Source organism: Balaenoptera acutorostrata, chromosome 8 (genome assembly GCF_949987535.1).
Source record: "Balaenoptera acutorostrata chromosome 8, mBalAcu1.1, whole genome shotgun sequence".
Classification (NCBI taxonomy): Eukaryota; Metazoa; Chordata; class Mammalia; order Artiodactyla; family Balaenopteridae; genus Balaenoptera; species Balaenoptera acutorostrata.
In genome coordinates, this window is record NC_080071.1 from 38,699,372 (window position 1) to 38,713,131 (window position 13,760).

General features: G+C 39.0%; 1 protein-coding gene across 9 annotated transcripts in view; it reads left to right on the forward strand.

The window, feature by feature from the left end:
• OSBPL6 (oxysterol binding protein like 6) overlaps positions 1-13,760 on the forward strand; it is a 211,579-nt gene that overhangs the window by 4,480 nt on the left and 193,339 nt on the right. The window contains exon 1 of one of the 9 annotated variants that reach the window (XM_057551088.1): positions 8,181-8,273. The exons of the other annotated variants lie outside the window; for them this stretch is intronic. The gene's annotated coding sequence lies outside the window, so the exon portion shown is untranslated. Of the gene's footprint in view, positions 1-8,180; positions 8,274-13,760 lie in introns of those variants that run through there. 9 annotated transcript variants of the gene reach the window in all.

Below are 13,760 nucleotides of genomic sequence, written 5' to 3' on the forward strand. Positions count from 1 at the left end.
TATATATATTTTTTTTTTTTTAATTTAATTTATTTATTTTTGGCTGCGTTGGGTCTTTGTTGCTGCGTGCGGGCTTCCTCCAGTTGCGGCGAGCGGGGGCCACTCTTCCTTGCAGTGCGCGGGCTTCTCCCTGCAGTGGCCTCTCCTGTTTTTGGAGCACGGCCTCTAGGCGCGCTAGTTTTTATATTAAAATACATCATAATGCAAATGTTAAATATCTGTAAAAGGATTATGTTAATAGAGTGGTGAATTATGGGAAGCAGAAACGTCCAAGGACTCTTTCTTACAGTGGTTTGGCAGGTTACTTGAAAGTAAAAATTACCCTGTGTGAGGGAATTCCATCTGCTGGGGCCAGTGTCTCAGAAGATCTATATAGTAAGCTGACAAAAGGCAGAGCTTGAAAGGAGGTCACTCCGAGTAATCTGATAGCCAGGACTATCTAAGGGATAACTGGGTTAGAGGGAGCATTAAGTATGTAACTTCACTCTTAAAATAAGCTTAAGTAAGTAAGTAAATAAATAAATAAGCTTAAGTACATAACAATAAGTTTAAATAGGTAAAAAACATTTAAGTAAAATATTGCCAGATTATCATTTAATACGTTTCAGCGGTGTTATGAGACTGAGTACAAAGAATTCATGATTAATACACAAAAGTTATCTTCTCCTTAGAGATGATGGATTATATGTTTTTCTGTTCAAGAAAAGCTAGATGTCAATTTGTAATATATATGAAGAAAGTACCCAGACACTGGAGATACTTATATTTGCTTGATGTGCTGATGCTTGAACGACCTTTATATTAGATTCATGAGGTGTTAGAGGTGAAAGGACTTTAAAAATCTTTTATTCCAATTCCAACCTCTCCCATTTTCCAGGTGGAAAAACTGAGGCCCAGAGACTTGCCCAGTGAGGTACTAGCACCATTAGCAGATAATGTGTCAAATAATTTACTTCTTTTGGTGGTAACAGGAAATAAAGCTCTTTCCTAAGTTATGGGTAGGTGAATAAGAAGATGAACCAATAGCAACCTCTGCAGTAGATTTTAAGCTTCCTTTCTGTCATTCTCTTTGAGTGGTTGGTGTAGGAAGTGAAATCAAGCATATCTTTTAAAATTTTCTTAGATTTTTAGAGAAAAGTGTTTTTGAGGGTATGATGAGAGGAATAAACACTACAAATATGATTATTTAAAATTTTTTGATGTTTGCTATTTTGATAACCATAGCTTTGTCTTTTTTTTTTTTAATTAATTAATTAATTTATTTTTGGCTGTGTTGGGTCTTCGTTTCTGCGCGAGGGCTTTCTCCAGTTGCGGCGAGTGGGGGCCACTCTTCATCGTGGTGCATGGGCCTCTCACTATTGTGGCCTCTCTTGTTGTGGAGCACAGGCTCCAGACGCACAGGCTCAGTAGTTGTGGCTCACGGGCCCAGTTGCTCCGCGGCATGTGGGATCTTCCCAGACCAGGGCTCGAACCTGTGTCCCCTGCATTGGCAGGCAGATTCTCAACCACTGCGCCACCAGGGAAGCCCCCATAGCTTTGTCTTTTAACTCAATGGACGGGAAAGGATAGAGAAAATTAAATTATCCTGTGCTTCTTTTCCTTTGTCATTCTCTTTCCATAAGCTAATATGAGACAAAATCAAAGTGTAGAGGGAATTGAGTCAGGAATAGAACATCAACTTTTATTTTTTTATCTTGCATCTTATTGAGGCAATTTTCACTGTAGCTCTTGAGACAGACCTATCCACCCTTTGAAAAGAGTGTGGAAGTAGAAGGGAGAACAACAGCAGTATATTTTCAGAATCTTTTTTTCAAGAGTCAAATCTAAAATAAACCTGGCCTCAATTTCCAGCAATAGCTTTATTTCACAGCTCCTAAACCAGTGCTTAAGTTTTACCATAAATTTGAAGAAGTTACCTTAATGTTTTTTATACATAATACAATGTTGCTACAAGTAATATACTGTGATCAGCTACTAAAGTTTAAAGTATCTAAAAGAACCTTACAATTAAAAAAATTTTTTGTTACATGTCATTTCTGTAGATAAAGTGGAAAGTCTGATTTTATTTTAAATTAAGATAACATTTTTGCTTTCTGTTTGACTGTAGCGGCTAGACAAGCTTTTGCATATTCGCACCCCATCAGGCAACAATGTGAACAGTTTTTGTTGTATAATTTCCCTAGAATAGAAAAAGTAGCACAATTTGAATGGCATGTTGATTATGAAAAGACATTAATGAAATTCTTTTTGATCTCAATAAACCTCCAGTTGAAGCAAGAACTATAAAAAGAGTGTGATCTCCAGGGTAGGCCAAGTGAATGTAGGATCCATGTGAAACTTCAGGAAGATAGCAAGGGAAAGGAAGAGATCAAAATCCACAGGAACTCAGAATGATGGAACAAGAAGGTCAGGGAAGGAAGTAGATGGATATTATATCCCAGCTTGTCTTCCAGTTTTATTTCAAAAAGGGCCAACAGAGGAAATAAAAGTGTGAATCTAAAGGCTTATGGAGATCAGATATTATAGAAGATGTCTATTTCTACACTTAAAAAAACCTTTTAAACATCTTAAAGAATACAGAAGGCATAAGATAAAAGACTGATAAATTAAACTTCATTTAAGAAAAGATAGTATGTGTAACAGGCAGGAGATAAACATCATCACACCAGGAAGAAACTATTTATAACATGTTGTAGACTACAGGTAACTTCCTAATATCCAAAGAACTACTATGTATCAATGAGAAAAAATGACTGTTAATCTAATAGAAAAAGAGGCAGAGGAAATGAACAAACAGTTCACAGAAAAGGAATTACCAGTGGCACTTACAAATGTGAAATTATGCTCAACTCATAAGAGAAATGCAGTTTTAAACTATTTAACCTGTTAAATTGGCAAAGGTCTTAACGTTTGTTAATTCCTTGGGGTGGCAAGGCTTTAGGGAAACTGACAGGCTCATACATTGTTGGTAGGGGTACAAAAGGACACAGCATCTATGGATAGCAATTTGGCAATATTGCCAAAATTAAAAATCCACCTGCCTTTTCATCCCAGGAGATCTAAGAAATTTTGCCACAGATATATTTGTACATCGCAAAATGAGTTTGCATCAAGACTTCCACCATGGCATTGTCTGTAATGACAAAGATTTAGAGAGAGCTAAAGATCCATCAATATGGGATTGGTTAAATAAGAAGCAGAAACAAAACTAGGTAGCTGTTAAAAAGAATGAGATCATTCTATATTTGCTGATGTGGCATGATCTTTCAGATGTAAGAAGGGAACAGATCAAGGTGCAGAGAAGTAGGTGGCCATTGATGTTAAATTTGAGTTTATAAATATGTTTATGCTTGTGACTGTGGAGACTGTCTCCTGAAGGTGACCCAATAAACTGGTAACAGTGACTGGCTGTGGGGAAGAGAGCTGGGTTTTTGGGGTGAGAATGGGAAGGCCACTTATTTAGCACACTAATCTAGTACACCTTTTACTACTATTTGAATTCTTAAATATCTGAACATATTATGTATTCAAACCAAGGTAATTTTAAAATTTCTTGAGCATCACTTGTATTGATCAAGAATGTTGAGTAGTTGTAACCAGTAGCATTCCTTTGCAACTTTGGGTCCCATTCTGTGTTGATATAAGAATGTGGTAGTTGCCATAAAGACTCACCCTCACTACTACCCTGACAGACTGAAGTTCAAAGAGGGAAACTGGAAGCGGTTGCCCTTTGGGACAGAGTTGGCGCACCTTGGTTCTCTGCAGTTGCCCTGCCTTTGCCACTGTGCCCCCAGCTAACTGATTTTACTGGAAAGGGGACTCAAGGGAGTTGATTAGGACCAGGGTACAGATGAGAGTTCAGGGAGAACAGACATCGAAGAAGGTGGTGGCAGAAGCCTGAGGCTGGGAGAGCACAGAGAGCGAGATGGTAGTAATTGCCACCCCGACTCTATTCAATAGAGGCAGCTTACAGTGCTAAAACAGAGAGAAATGTTATTTTATGGGCCACGGTCTTGAGGTCCTCTGTTGCCCCTGAGGTTTGGTATGGTGTCTAGGAATCTGCCCATTCTGGGAATCACTATCTCTTTCACCCTCCTTGTTTTATAGCTAAGATGATCCCCTTCATCCCTTGAAATATCCATTCCATGGAGTATTTTTCTAATTAGTTCTGAAACCATTTACGATATTCTGCTCTTAAACACATACACTCATAGAGTGATTGTTTCATCATGCCTTTGCCCTCCTAGAGCCCACAAAAGGGTATCTAATACTAAGCTACAGAATAGTAAGAAGGAGAAAGCTGAGGAAACAACTGAACAGTTAGTGGGTCATAGCTTTGGAAAGAGTAATTATGTGCTGATATGAATTTTAAAGCAATAATATGAATAGTTATGAGTTATACTGAAGAAAAGGAAAAACTTGGTAACAATCAGAGGTATTGTACTGCAAAATAATTTTCCTAAAAAGAAAGAAAAATAGTTCAATTATCATCATTAATACATATTTATGCAAAGTTAATAGACATGGCCTTCATTTGGAATTGGTCACTTTAAATCAGGAAGGACACTCACCAGTTATACAGTGGGGAAATGTTATATCAGTCTCTTTCTTTTGACCTCTAGACATGAAGTTAGGATTAAGTATGTATCCTAATAAATGAATCAAGTAAATAATATATTCCTTTTCTCTGTGGAAACTCTGATATTATAGTAGCTATGTTCATTTTTTTCTTGATGAAGTTTTTAATTTTAATTTAAAATGATACAGAAAGTGAAATATATTATGTGGGTGCCTAATAGCCCTGTTAATTACCAGTAAAGCCATTTCTTCAAAGTGTCCTGACAAGGCATTTGCCCGATTTTCCACTGATGATTTCTCAGCATCCCAGCTTTAGGCAAGTCCGACGGTCTGTCAGTAGGTAAAAGGCACAAACCGACAAGGTCACCTGGATTTTGATTTCCGAAGATCTCCATTCTCTAAACTTAAGCATTGTCAGGATACCCACACTACCTGTAATACTAAAATGTGCCCATTTTACATATTTAGCTTTTATAAAGACATAAACTATTCATCATAAGCCAAAATGAGTAAACTTCTCGGAAACAAAGTGCTTACATAAACATGATAAAAGTAAATAATTCTTCCATTACTTTAGGGTTTTTAGGTCCCATTTGGGCAATTACCTCTTCAGGGACATCAGGCTATATGTGGTGCCCTGACAGAGTTCATCAGCCTCACTCACAGAAGCAAGGGATCTGAGAATTGTCTTGTTCTGACTCATACTTGAGAGAGAGAACATAGGAGGAGTGAAACACTAGAGCAGTATTTGGCTGCCCAGGGATGGCCTGCAACCCAGTCCCTGGGGTGCTTGTGGATAAACCACAGGAGTAGCTATGTTCTTTTTAAGTTTGTTTAGAAACTAGGAGGAATAAGCAGCAGCCTCACAGTGGCATACCATGAGAAGCTTTGGGTGTCAAAGTGGGATGATCTGAAGAGCAAAGAATGATAGAGGTGGATGGGGAGAGGTCAGAGAAGCTCTTTATCACAGAGGAGGGAGCACCGGCAGGCTCTGTGGGTTGTGTGTGCCAGTATCTAGAAGACCCTTTCCATAACTTTCCAGGGCTGTTGAAATTTCAGGATGCATTTGATCCTTAATCGGTGTATCTAATGTGTCTTAATTCCTAATGGAATTTTAGGGGGTAGGTTTAATCTGACGTGAATGAACATGTAGATTTCTTTAAGAGATTCAGTAGCATATGTTAAATACATGTGAACATGGTATTGTGCTAAACTGCTTCTCCTTGCCAGGCATTCAGCTTCTTTTTTTTTTTATTCACTATATCCCTCTTTGAAAATAGCCTGCTGTCTTGTGGTGCTTTTTATCACAGTACACACTTTGGAGAAGCAGTATATTTTTGACAGGAAGTGCCCTGGAGCAGGTATCACGGATACCCAGGTTCTGTTCCCAGCTTCTCCACTCGTTACGCACCTGACCCTGGGCCAGTAACCTCCGGGAGCCTCATCTGAGGGCAAATTGGTGGTTGTTGGAGTGACCACATTTCCAGTTAGCGTATGAAAACACTTAGAGAACTATTAAGTCCTACGAAAGTGCAATTATTAATCAGTACCTTAAATTCCCATTTACCTAGACTCCAGATAACCAGAAAACCAAAATAACTACATTTTTTCTGTAGACTTGTCCAGTGACAACTGATTTAATGCTAAACTGCCCAGTGGCACTATGAACTCAGAAGTTACTTGGAAATCAAATACCAATTACAATTACATTCAGTAGTTTTGTTTGTTTTTTAAGTGGTCAGCAGTCTGGGTCTTTGAAAATTAGTTGATTATATGTGGAAAATCAAAGTAGAAAATCCCAACTTCTGACCAATTTGGGGGAAAGCAGGCATCAGTCACCAAGGTCAGTCCACCTCTGGCTCCTTCCGAGGGTGCTGCCCTTCCCCCACTCCACCAGCAGCTTTTTGTCCCCTCGCAGCCTCAGTTGCCCTTTCCACGCCCGGGGCTCTCTCTCCCCTTACGTCATGCCAGCCACCTCTTAACTCATTTTTCCTGAAACCCCATGGCAGTCACTAGTCCCTGCAGCCCTGCAGCTTCTCCTTTCCCCCTGTTCCACTGTGCGACTTCCTTTGGTTGCCTCCTTGTATGTTTTGCTTTCCCAAGCAGAAGGGGGTTCCTTTTTTTTAGGGCCAGGTCTCGTTACCATTCCTTCCTGTCTTTCAAGCTCCTTAGATGTCCACTCTCTGGGACATTTGGTTGCTTCCCTCTGAGCATGCTTCCCTGCTCTGCGACTCTTCATTTTTCTGACATCATCAGTAAAAGAAGTGTTTCCCAAAAGTGACACCTCCATTAAACATGAACACCCCCCTCCCCTGGATTTTAAACCTTTAAAAAAAATAGAAGTCTCTCTAGAATGTTTTATATGCTTCAGATAAAAAAAATTGCACATAGAGAATGCAACAACAGAGCCTGTTAAAATGACGCTAGTAACGCTAGACTAAGAGTGTCCATTTTTGTTCACGCCTGTAATACAGAGGACGTTGATTGTGGGGCAGCACGAATTGCTCCTTTACCAAATAACCCTAGAATTCTTCTCCTTTGACTTTTAACTGACTTTTTCCCCCCCCCGGAAGATTATTTTGCTTTCTCCTTCCATTAGCAGCCAGCCTTCTGACACCTGTGCGTGCTTCCCCTTCCACAAGATGACATACAGGAAGTACTGAAGTAATTCTTCTTCAGCCGCATCTTTGAAGTAGTGAGTAAGGAATACTTCTTACCCCTCATTTTTCTGAAGCTGTTTTTCTTTAGCTCCAAGGTTCATTTTCCAGATAGTACATGATAGTTAAGATGGTATGAAGTCTCTCTCAGTGCTAGATAGATCTGGTATTAGACTTTGTTATTAGATTATGGGAGGGTTTATAGTTTCTCTGAATATTGGCAATAAATTATCATTCTGACATTCTCTAATTCTATCGTGTTTCTAACGGGATCATTAATTTATTTGACAAAATATTTGTGCTTAGAAGTCAGAAAAGGCCCCTGCTCTCCTGGAACTGACATGATAATGAAGCGAGACAGTCAGTAAAAGCACATTGCTCTTTTAAATTCTATTAAGAACTATAAGGACAATAAAAGTGACTGATGGGGCAGGAGCAGTCGTTGGTGGTGGTGGGTGTATTACTTTTCTAGGGCTGCCGTAACAAAGTGCCATGAACTGGGTGGCTTAAAACAGTAGAGACACGTTCTCTCAGCGCTGGAGGCTAGAAGTCCAAAATCAAGATGGATCCTTCCTTGCCTCTTCCACCTTCTGGCAGCCCCAGGAATTTCTTCGCTTGTGTTTATACTTAAAGCTTCTAAGCCTCCTTCTTCATATGGCCTTCTTCCCTGTGTCTCTGTCTCTATCTCTCCTTTATATATAAGGACACCAGTCATAATGGATTAAGGGCCACCCCTACACCAGTATGACCTCATCTTAACTAACTACATTGCAACAACCCTATTTCCATTTAAGGTCACATTCTTCGGTATTGGGGGTTAGGACTTCAACATATCTTTTTTGGGAACATGATTCAGCCCATTACAGTGGGCTTCTTTGGGTGGACTGACCAGGCAAGGCCTTGCTAGGTGAAGACATTTGAGCTGAGCCTGAACGATGGGAAGGGGCATGTTGTGAAAAAAGTCTGGGAACAGATCCTTTCCCGGCAGAGGGAACAGCAAGTGCAGGGACCTGGAGAGTGAGCCTGTTGGAGTGGAACGTATGTACATTAGGTTTTGCACTCTTGAAAGAGGCAAAACTATGTCTGGTTCAGACAGGTTACTTTTAAGCCAAAGGGATTTTACTTTTGAGCACTCTTGAGCACTGTTTGCTTTTGGTCAGGCAAAGACCGAAAAAATTTTTCTTTAAAAAATTAAATGCTGAGAAATCAGGCCTTCCAGCAGTAGCTAATCACATATCAAGCATTTTGTTGATTAGAAGTTCACTTTGCATTTTTTAAAAAAATTTATTTATTTATTTTATTTTATGGCTGTGTTGGGTCTTCATTTCTGTGCGAGGGCTTTCTCTAGTTGCGGCAAGTGGGGGCCGCTCTTCATCGCGGTGCGCGGGCCTCTCACTATCACGGCCTCTCTTGTTGTGGAGCACAGGCTCTAGGCGCGCAGGCTCAGTAGTTGTGGCTCACGGGCCCAGTTGCTCCGCGGCATGTGGGATCCTCCCAGACCAGGGCTCGAACCCATGTCCCCTGCACTGGCAGGCAGACCCTCAACCACTGCCCCACCAGGGAAGCCCCACTTTTCATTTTAATAGTAGAATTCTCCATCACTATATATGGGTTTATTTACCTTAAAGCTTTAAATATAACAACAACCGAGAATTAAGCAGACTTTGTAATGTTGAAAATTATTTTCTAGTGGTAGGAAATTAAGGCTAAGTATGCTCTTTAAAAACCTGACATCATATATTAAATTGTCATTTTTCAACAAGATTGTAACATTATTGTTGTTGTCCTATGTGACACCTATGCAAAGTAGCATTAGTGTGATTTTTGTTACATATTTATGAAAAAATCTTAGTTTTTTTGAATTTAAAAATAGATACAGAATCTAGAAAAATCTATATGGAAATAGAAATTTCCTAAGATAGTCAAGAAGATGCCACATTAGACTGGTAATACCATTAAGCATTCAGAAGTAGGATAAAGTAACTTAAAATATTGTAATATTTAATGCAAAGTTGACATTATGAAATATGCAGTAGTACATTGTATACGTGTACTTTTAGCCAGAACCTTGCTGTCGTTAATACAGATATATTTGTTTATACTACAGAGAAAATATATTACTTATGAATAACAAGTTTCTATAAAAAGTTGTGAGTTAAAAAATGCTTATGTAAAACTAGATTTTTATGGTGAATGACTATTTAGGTAGTGTTTAGGATTACAAGACCAGACTGGAGCCAAGGCTGTCTGGGTTTAAATCCTGAGTTTGCTTCCTGCAGCTGTGTGACCTTGAGTAAGTCATTCTGCCCTAGTTAACTCGTTTGTAAAAAGGGAAATATAAAATTAATACCTAACTCAAAGCATTGTTGGGAGGATCAGTGAGTTAATGCATATATATTTCCTAGAAAGGGCAGATAGTAAGTGCTAGCTGTTATTATTTTTAGCATGTTAATTGAAAATTAGATATATTAATATTCATTAATTGGAAAACTTATTATGTAAAATGTAAATATAGTCAATGTCTCTTATGCCTTCTTACAAATCAAAAGCTAATTTGAGAGAGATAAGAAACCTGTCAACAGAATTTGCAAGGCTCTGTTTTAACGTTAATAATCTGTTAAAAGTATTTTATATGCTTACTCATTTAGTTACTTATAGCAATGACTGTGTTCAAGAGACTTTGTTAGGTCGTAAGGGAGAAGGAAAGATGATTAAGCTGTTGATCCTGCTTTTAAGAACCTGCCTACCCAATAGGGGAGATAAGACATAATTTAGTATAACACGAAGTGTAATGAGGTAAGTGTCAAGCCAAGCAATGTGATTTCGTGCTGCAAGTATCTCTGGAGGTTGGGAAACATCTGAGGAGGTTTTGTGGGTAAGAGGGACATGGGTAAAAATGTGGGAACTGATGACATTTTTAAGGGATAGGAAGAATAGGAGAAATCTGAGGTAGAGAAGGAACAGTTAGATAAATAGGCAAAAGACTGAGAGTCTTGTCCCCAAGTCAAGAGAGGAAGGAGTTTCTAGGAAGAGAAATGGGCTATCACAAAGACTATAGAAAATTTAAGGGGAGTGAGGATTGAAAAAAGACCATGAAAAACATTCCCTCCTCATCTTCATTTGGGCCAGAGAGACTTTGTTGGGGATTCATTGGCTTTTCTTGACAAAATAGCATGTAGTAGCAGAATTTCTGGGACATGACATATAACTGAAAAGGCATCAGGTCAGTTAAGGTGTAGTCTGTTTATACTGATGTGATTCAAACATAGTGAAATTTCTAGGAGGTTTTTGTTTTGTTTTGTTTTTAAATTCCTCACAGAGCACTTTTAAGACTACCTACCGTTCGTTTAGCATTTTTTTTTTTTTGTCTGCCATACATTGTCCTAAACATTTGCGATGATCATCCTCATTTAAAGCCTTGCAGCTGCTTTTGCAGTAGATATTGTTACTTCCATTTTACAGATATGGAGGCCATGGTCCAGAGAGGAGGTGACCAGCTCTCAATCCTTCCATCTATGATAAGTGAACAAGCTGGAATCGAACCCAGCCTGTCTGGCCCCAAAGCCTGGACTCAACGAATTTTAGATAATAATTGTTTAGTAACCTCAAGGCATTTTAGAGGGAGAGTTGTTAAGACCAGCATTTACTGATGACCAGCCACACGGGCCTCCTTGCTGTTCTTTAAATAAACATGGATTATTCCCACTTCAGGGCCTTGGCACTTGTTCTTTTCCTTCTTTAGAACTCTTTCCCCCCAGCTTTGCCTGATGGGCTCCTCCTCTGCTTTCATGTGTCAGCTTGAATGGCAGAGGGGCTTCCCCAGCACCCCACTGAAGTCCGTCCATCACACCCGGTGCATCCCAACCTGAGAACAACTCCCTCCTTAGGTGTTTTTTTTTTTTTTTTTAACATCTTTATTGGAGTATAATTGCTTTACATTGTTGTGTTAGTTTCTGCTGTATAACAAAGTGAATCAGCTATACGTATACATATATCCCCATATCCCCTGCCTCTTGCGTCTCCCTCCCCCGCTCCCTATCCCACCCCTTTAGGTGGTCACAAAGCACCGAGCTGATCTCCCTGTGCTATGCAGCTGCTTCCCACTAGTTAGCTATTTTACATTTGGTAGTGTATATATGTCCATGCCACTCTCTCACTTCATCCCAGCTTACCCTTCCCCCTCCCCGTGTCCTCAAGTCCACTCTTTACGTTTGTGTCTTTATTCCTGTCCTGCCCCTAGGTTCTTCAGAACCTTTTTTTTTTTAGATTCCATACATATGTGTTAGCATACAGTATTTGTTTTTTTCTTTCTGACTTACTTCACTCTGTATGACAGACTCTAGGTCCATCCACCTCACTATAAATAACTCAATTTAGTTTCTTTTCATGGCTGAGTAATATTCCCTTGTATATATGTGCCACATCTTCTTTATCCATTCATCTGTCGATGGACACTTAGGTTGCTTCCATGTCCTGGCTATTGTAAATAGTGCTGCAGTGAACATTGTGGTACATGACTCTTTTTGAATTATGGTTTTCTCAGGGTATATGCCCAGTAGTTGGATTGCTGGGTCATATGGTAGTTCTATTTTTAGTTTTGTAAGCAATCTCCATACTGTTCTCCATAGTGGCTGTATCAATTTACATTCCTACCAACAGTGCAAGAGGGTTCCCTTTTCTCCACACCCTCACCTCCTTAGGTGTTTACTTGTTGTTTGCCTCCCAATATTCAATGTCTAGCTTAGGTGCTGCTTTATTCCCAGGACCTAGTTCGTATTTCAATAAATATTTGTGGAATGAATGAATGCATAATATCTCAGAGCTATTGGATTTTAAGAACTTGGTGAGATTTTTTGGTTGAAGGAAATGTTAGAAGTATCAATTCATGTCTGTGATTATTTCTTTCTTATTTAACCGTACATGCCATTTTTCAATAACTTTGAATTGAAGACTGCATGATATTTTAAAGGAAAGTCCTAAAAATTCCTTATGTATTGAAAGTGATACAAGTTCATTGTAGTAAAATTTGCAAACTGAGAAAAGTATATTTTTTATTTATTTAAAAAAATTATTTATTTATATATGGCTACATTGGGTCTTTGTTGCTGTGCCTGGGCTTTTCTCTAGTTGCAGTGAGCAGGGGCTACTCTTTGTTGTGGTGTGCGGGCTTCTCATCGTGGTGGCTTCTCTTGTTGCGGAGCATGGGTTCTAGGTGCGTGGGCTTCAGTGGTTGTGGCACATAGGCTCAGTAGTTGTGGCGCAGGGGCTTAGTTGCTCTGCGGCATGTGGGATCTTCCCGGACCAGGGCTCGAACCCGTGTCCCCTGCATTGGCAGGTGGATTCTTAACCACTGTGCCACCAGGGAAGTCCAGAAAAGTATACCTTAAAATCAGCTATAATATTGCTTCTAGAAGCTGAATTGTAATATTTGGATATGTTCCTTTAATTCTTTATAAATTGCTTTCTTTTACTCAACAATGTATCATGAGTATTTCTTGTGTCATTCATTATTCTCCTAAACTTCATTTTAAAAATAGAATTTCTTTTTTAGAGCAATTTTAGGTTCACAGCAAAACTGAGCAGAAAGTACAGAGATTTCCCAAATGACCACTTCCCCCAAACAAGCCCAGCTTCCCCTATCAGTACCCCACACCAGAGCGGTACATTTGTCACAATCGGCAAACCTACATTGCCACATCATTATTACCCAAAGTCCATAATTTACATTATGATTTGCCCATGGTGTACATTCAATGGGTTTTGACAAATATATAATGACATGTATCCACCATTATAATATCATACAAAGTAGTTTCACTGCCTTAAAAATCATCTGTGCTCTGCCTATTCATCCCTCCCTCCCCCCAGCCCCTGGCAACCACTCATGTTTTTACTATCTCCATAGCTAAATTTAATTTTTAATACATGCAGAATATTGCATTTTATGCACATACCATACTTAATTCTAGTTAGGCAGTTAGGTAGTTTTTTGGCATTATAAATAACCTGATAAATGGCCTTGTGTAAAGATCTTTGTGTACAACTCTGATTATTCCCTAGAATGGCTAGATTAAGGATTAAGGGATGTGAACATTTTAAGGCCTTCATTACATATCCTCTAGCAGTCTAGGCCTCCATATTTTTTTTAAAAAACCATTTCTTGCTAAGAATGTATGAGAGGGCTTAGTAAAAAAAAATTGTCCAAGCATGGTGAAAACGTAGACACAATAATAATAGCTGGTATATATGCAGTTTACTATGTGTCGGACATTGTTTTAAGCACTTTATTTGAATTAACTCATTTAATAGCCACAGTAATGCTATTGATTACTGCTGTTATGAGCTCCATTTTAGAGATGAGAAAACTGAGGCACAAAAGGTTAAGTAATTTGGCCAAGTGATTTCCTTAACTGTAATATGGGAATACTATTGGGACCTAAGTCTTGAGTTGTTATGTTGTGTTGAGTGTTCTGTGCTCTTCTGGCCCATTATCACCAGTAAAAACTAACCAGTTATCACCAGTAG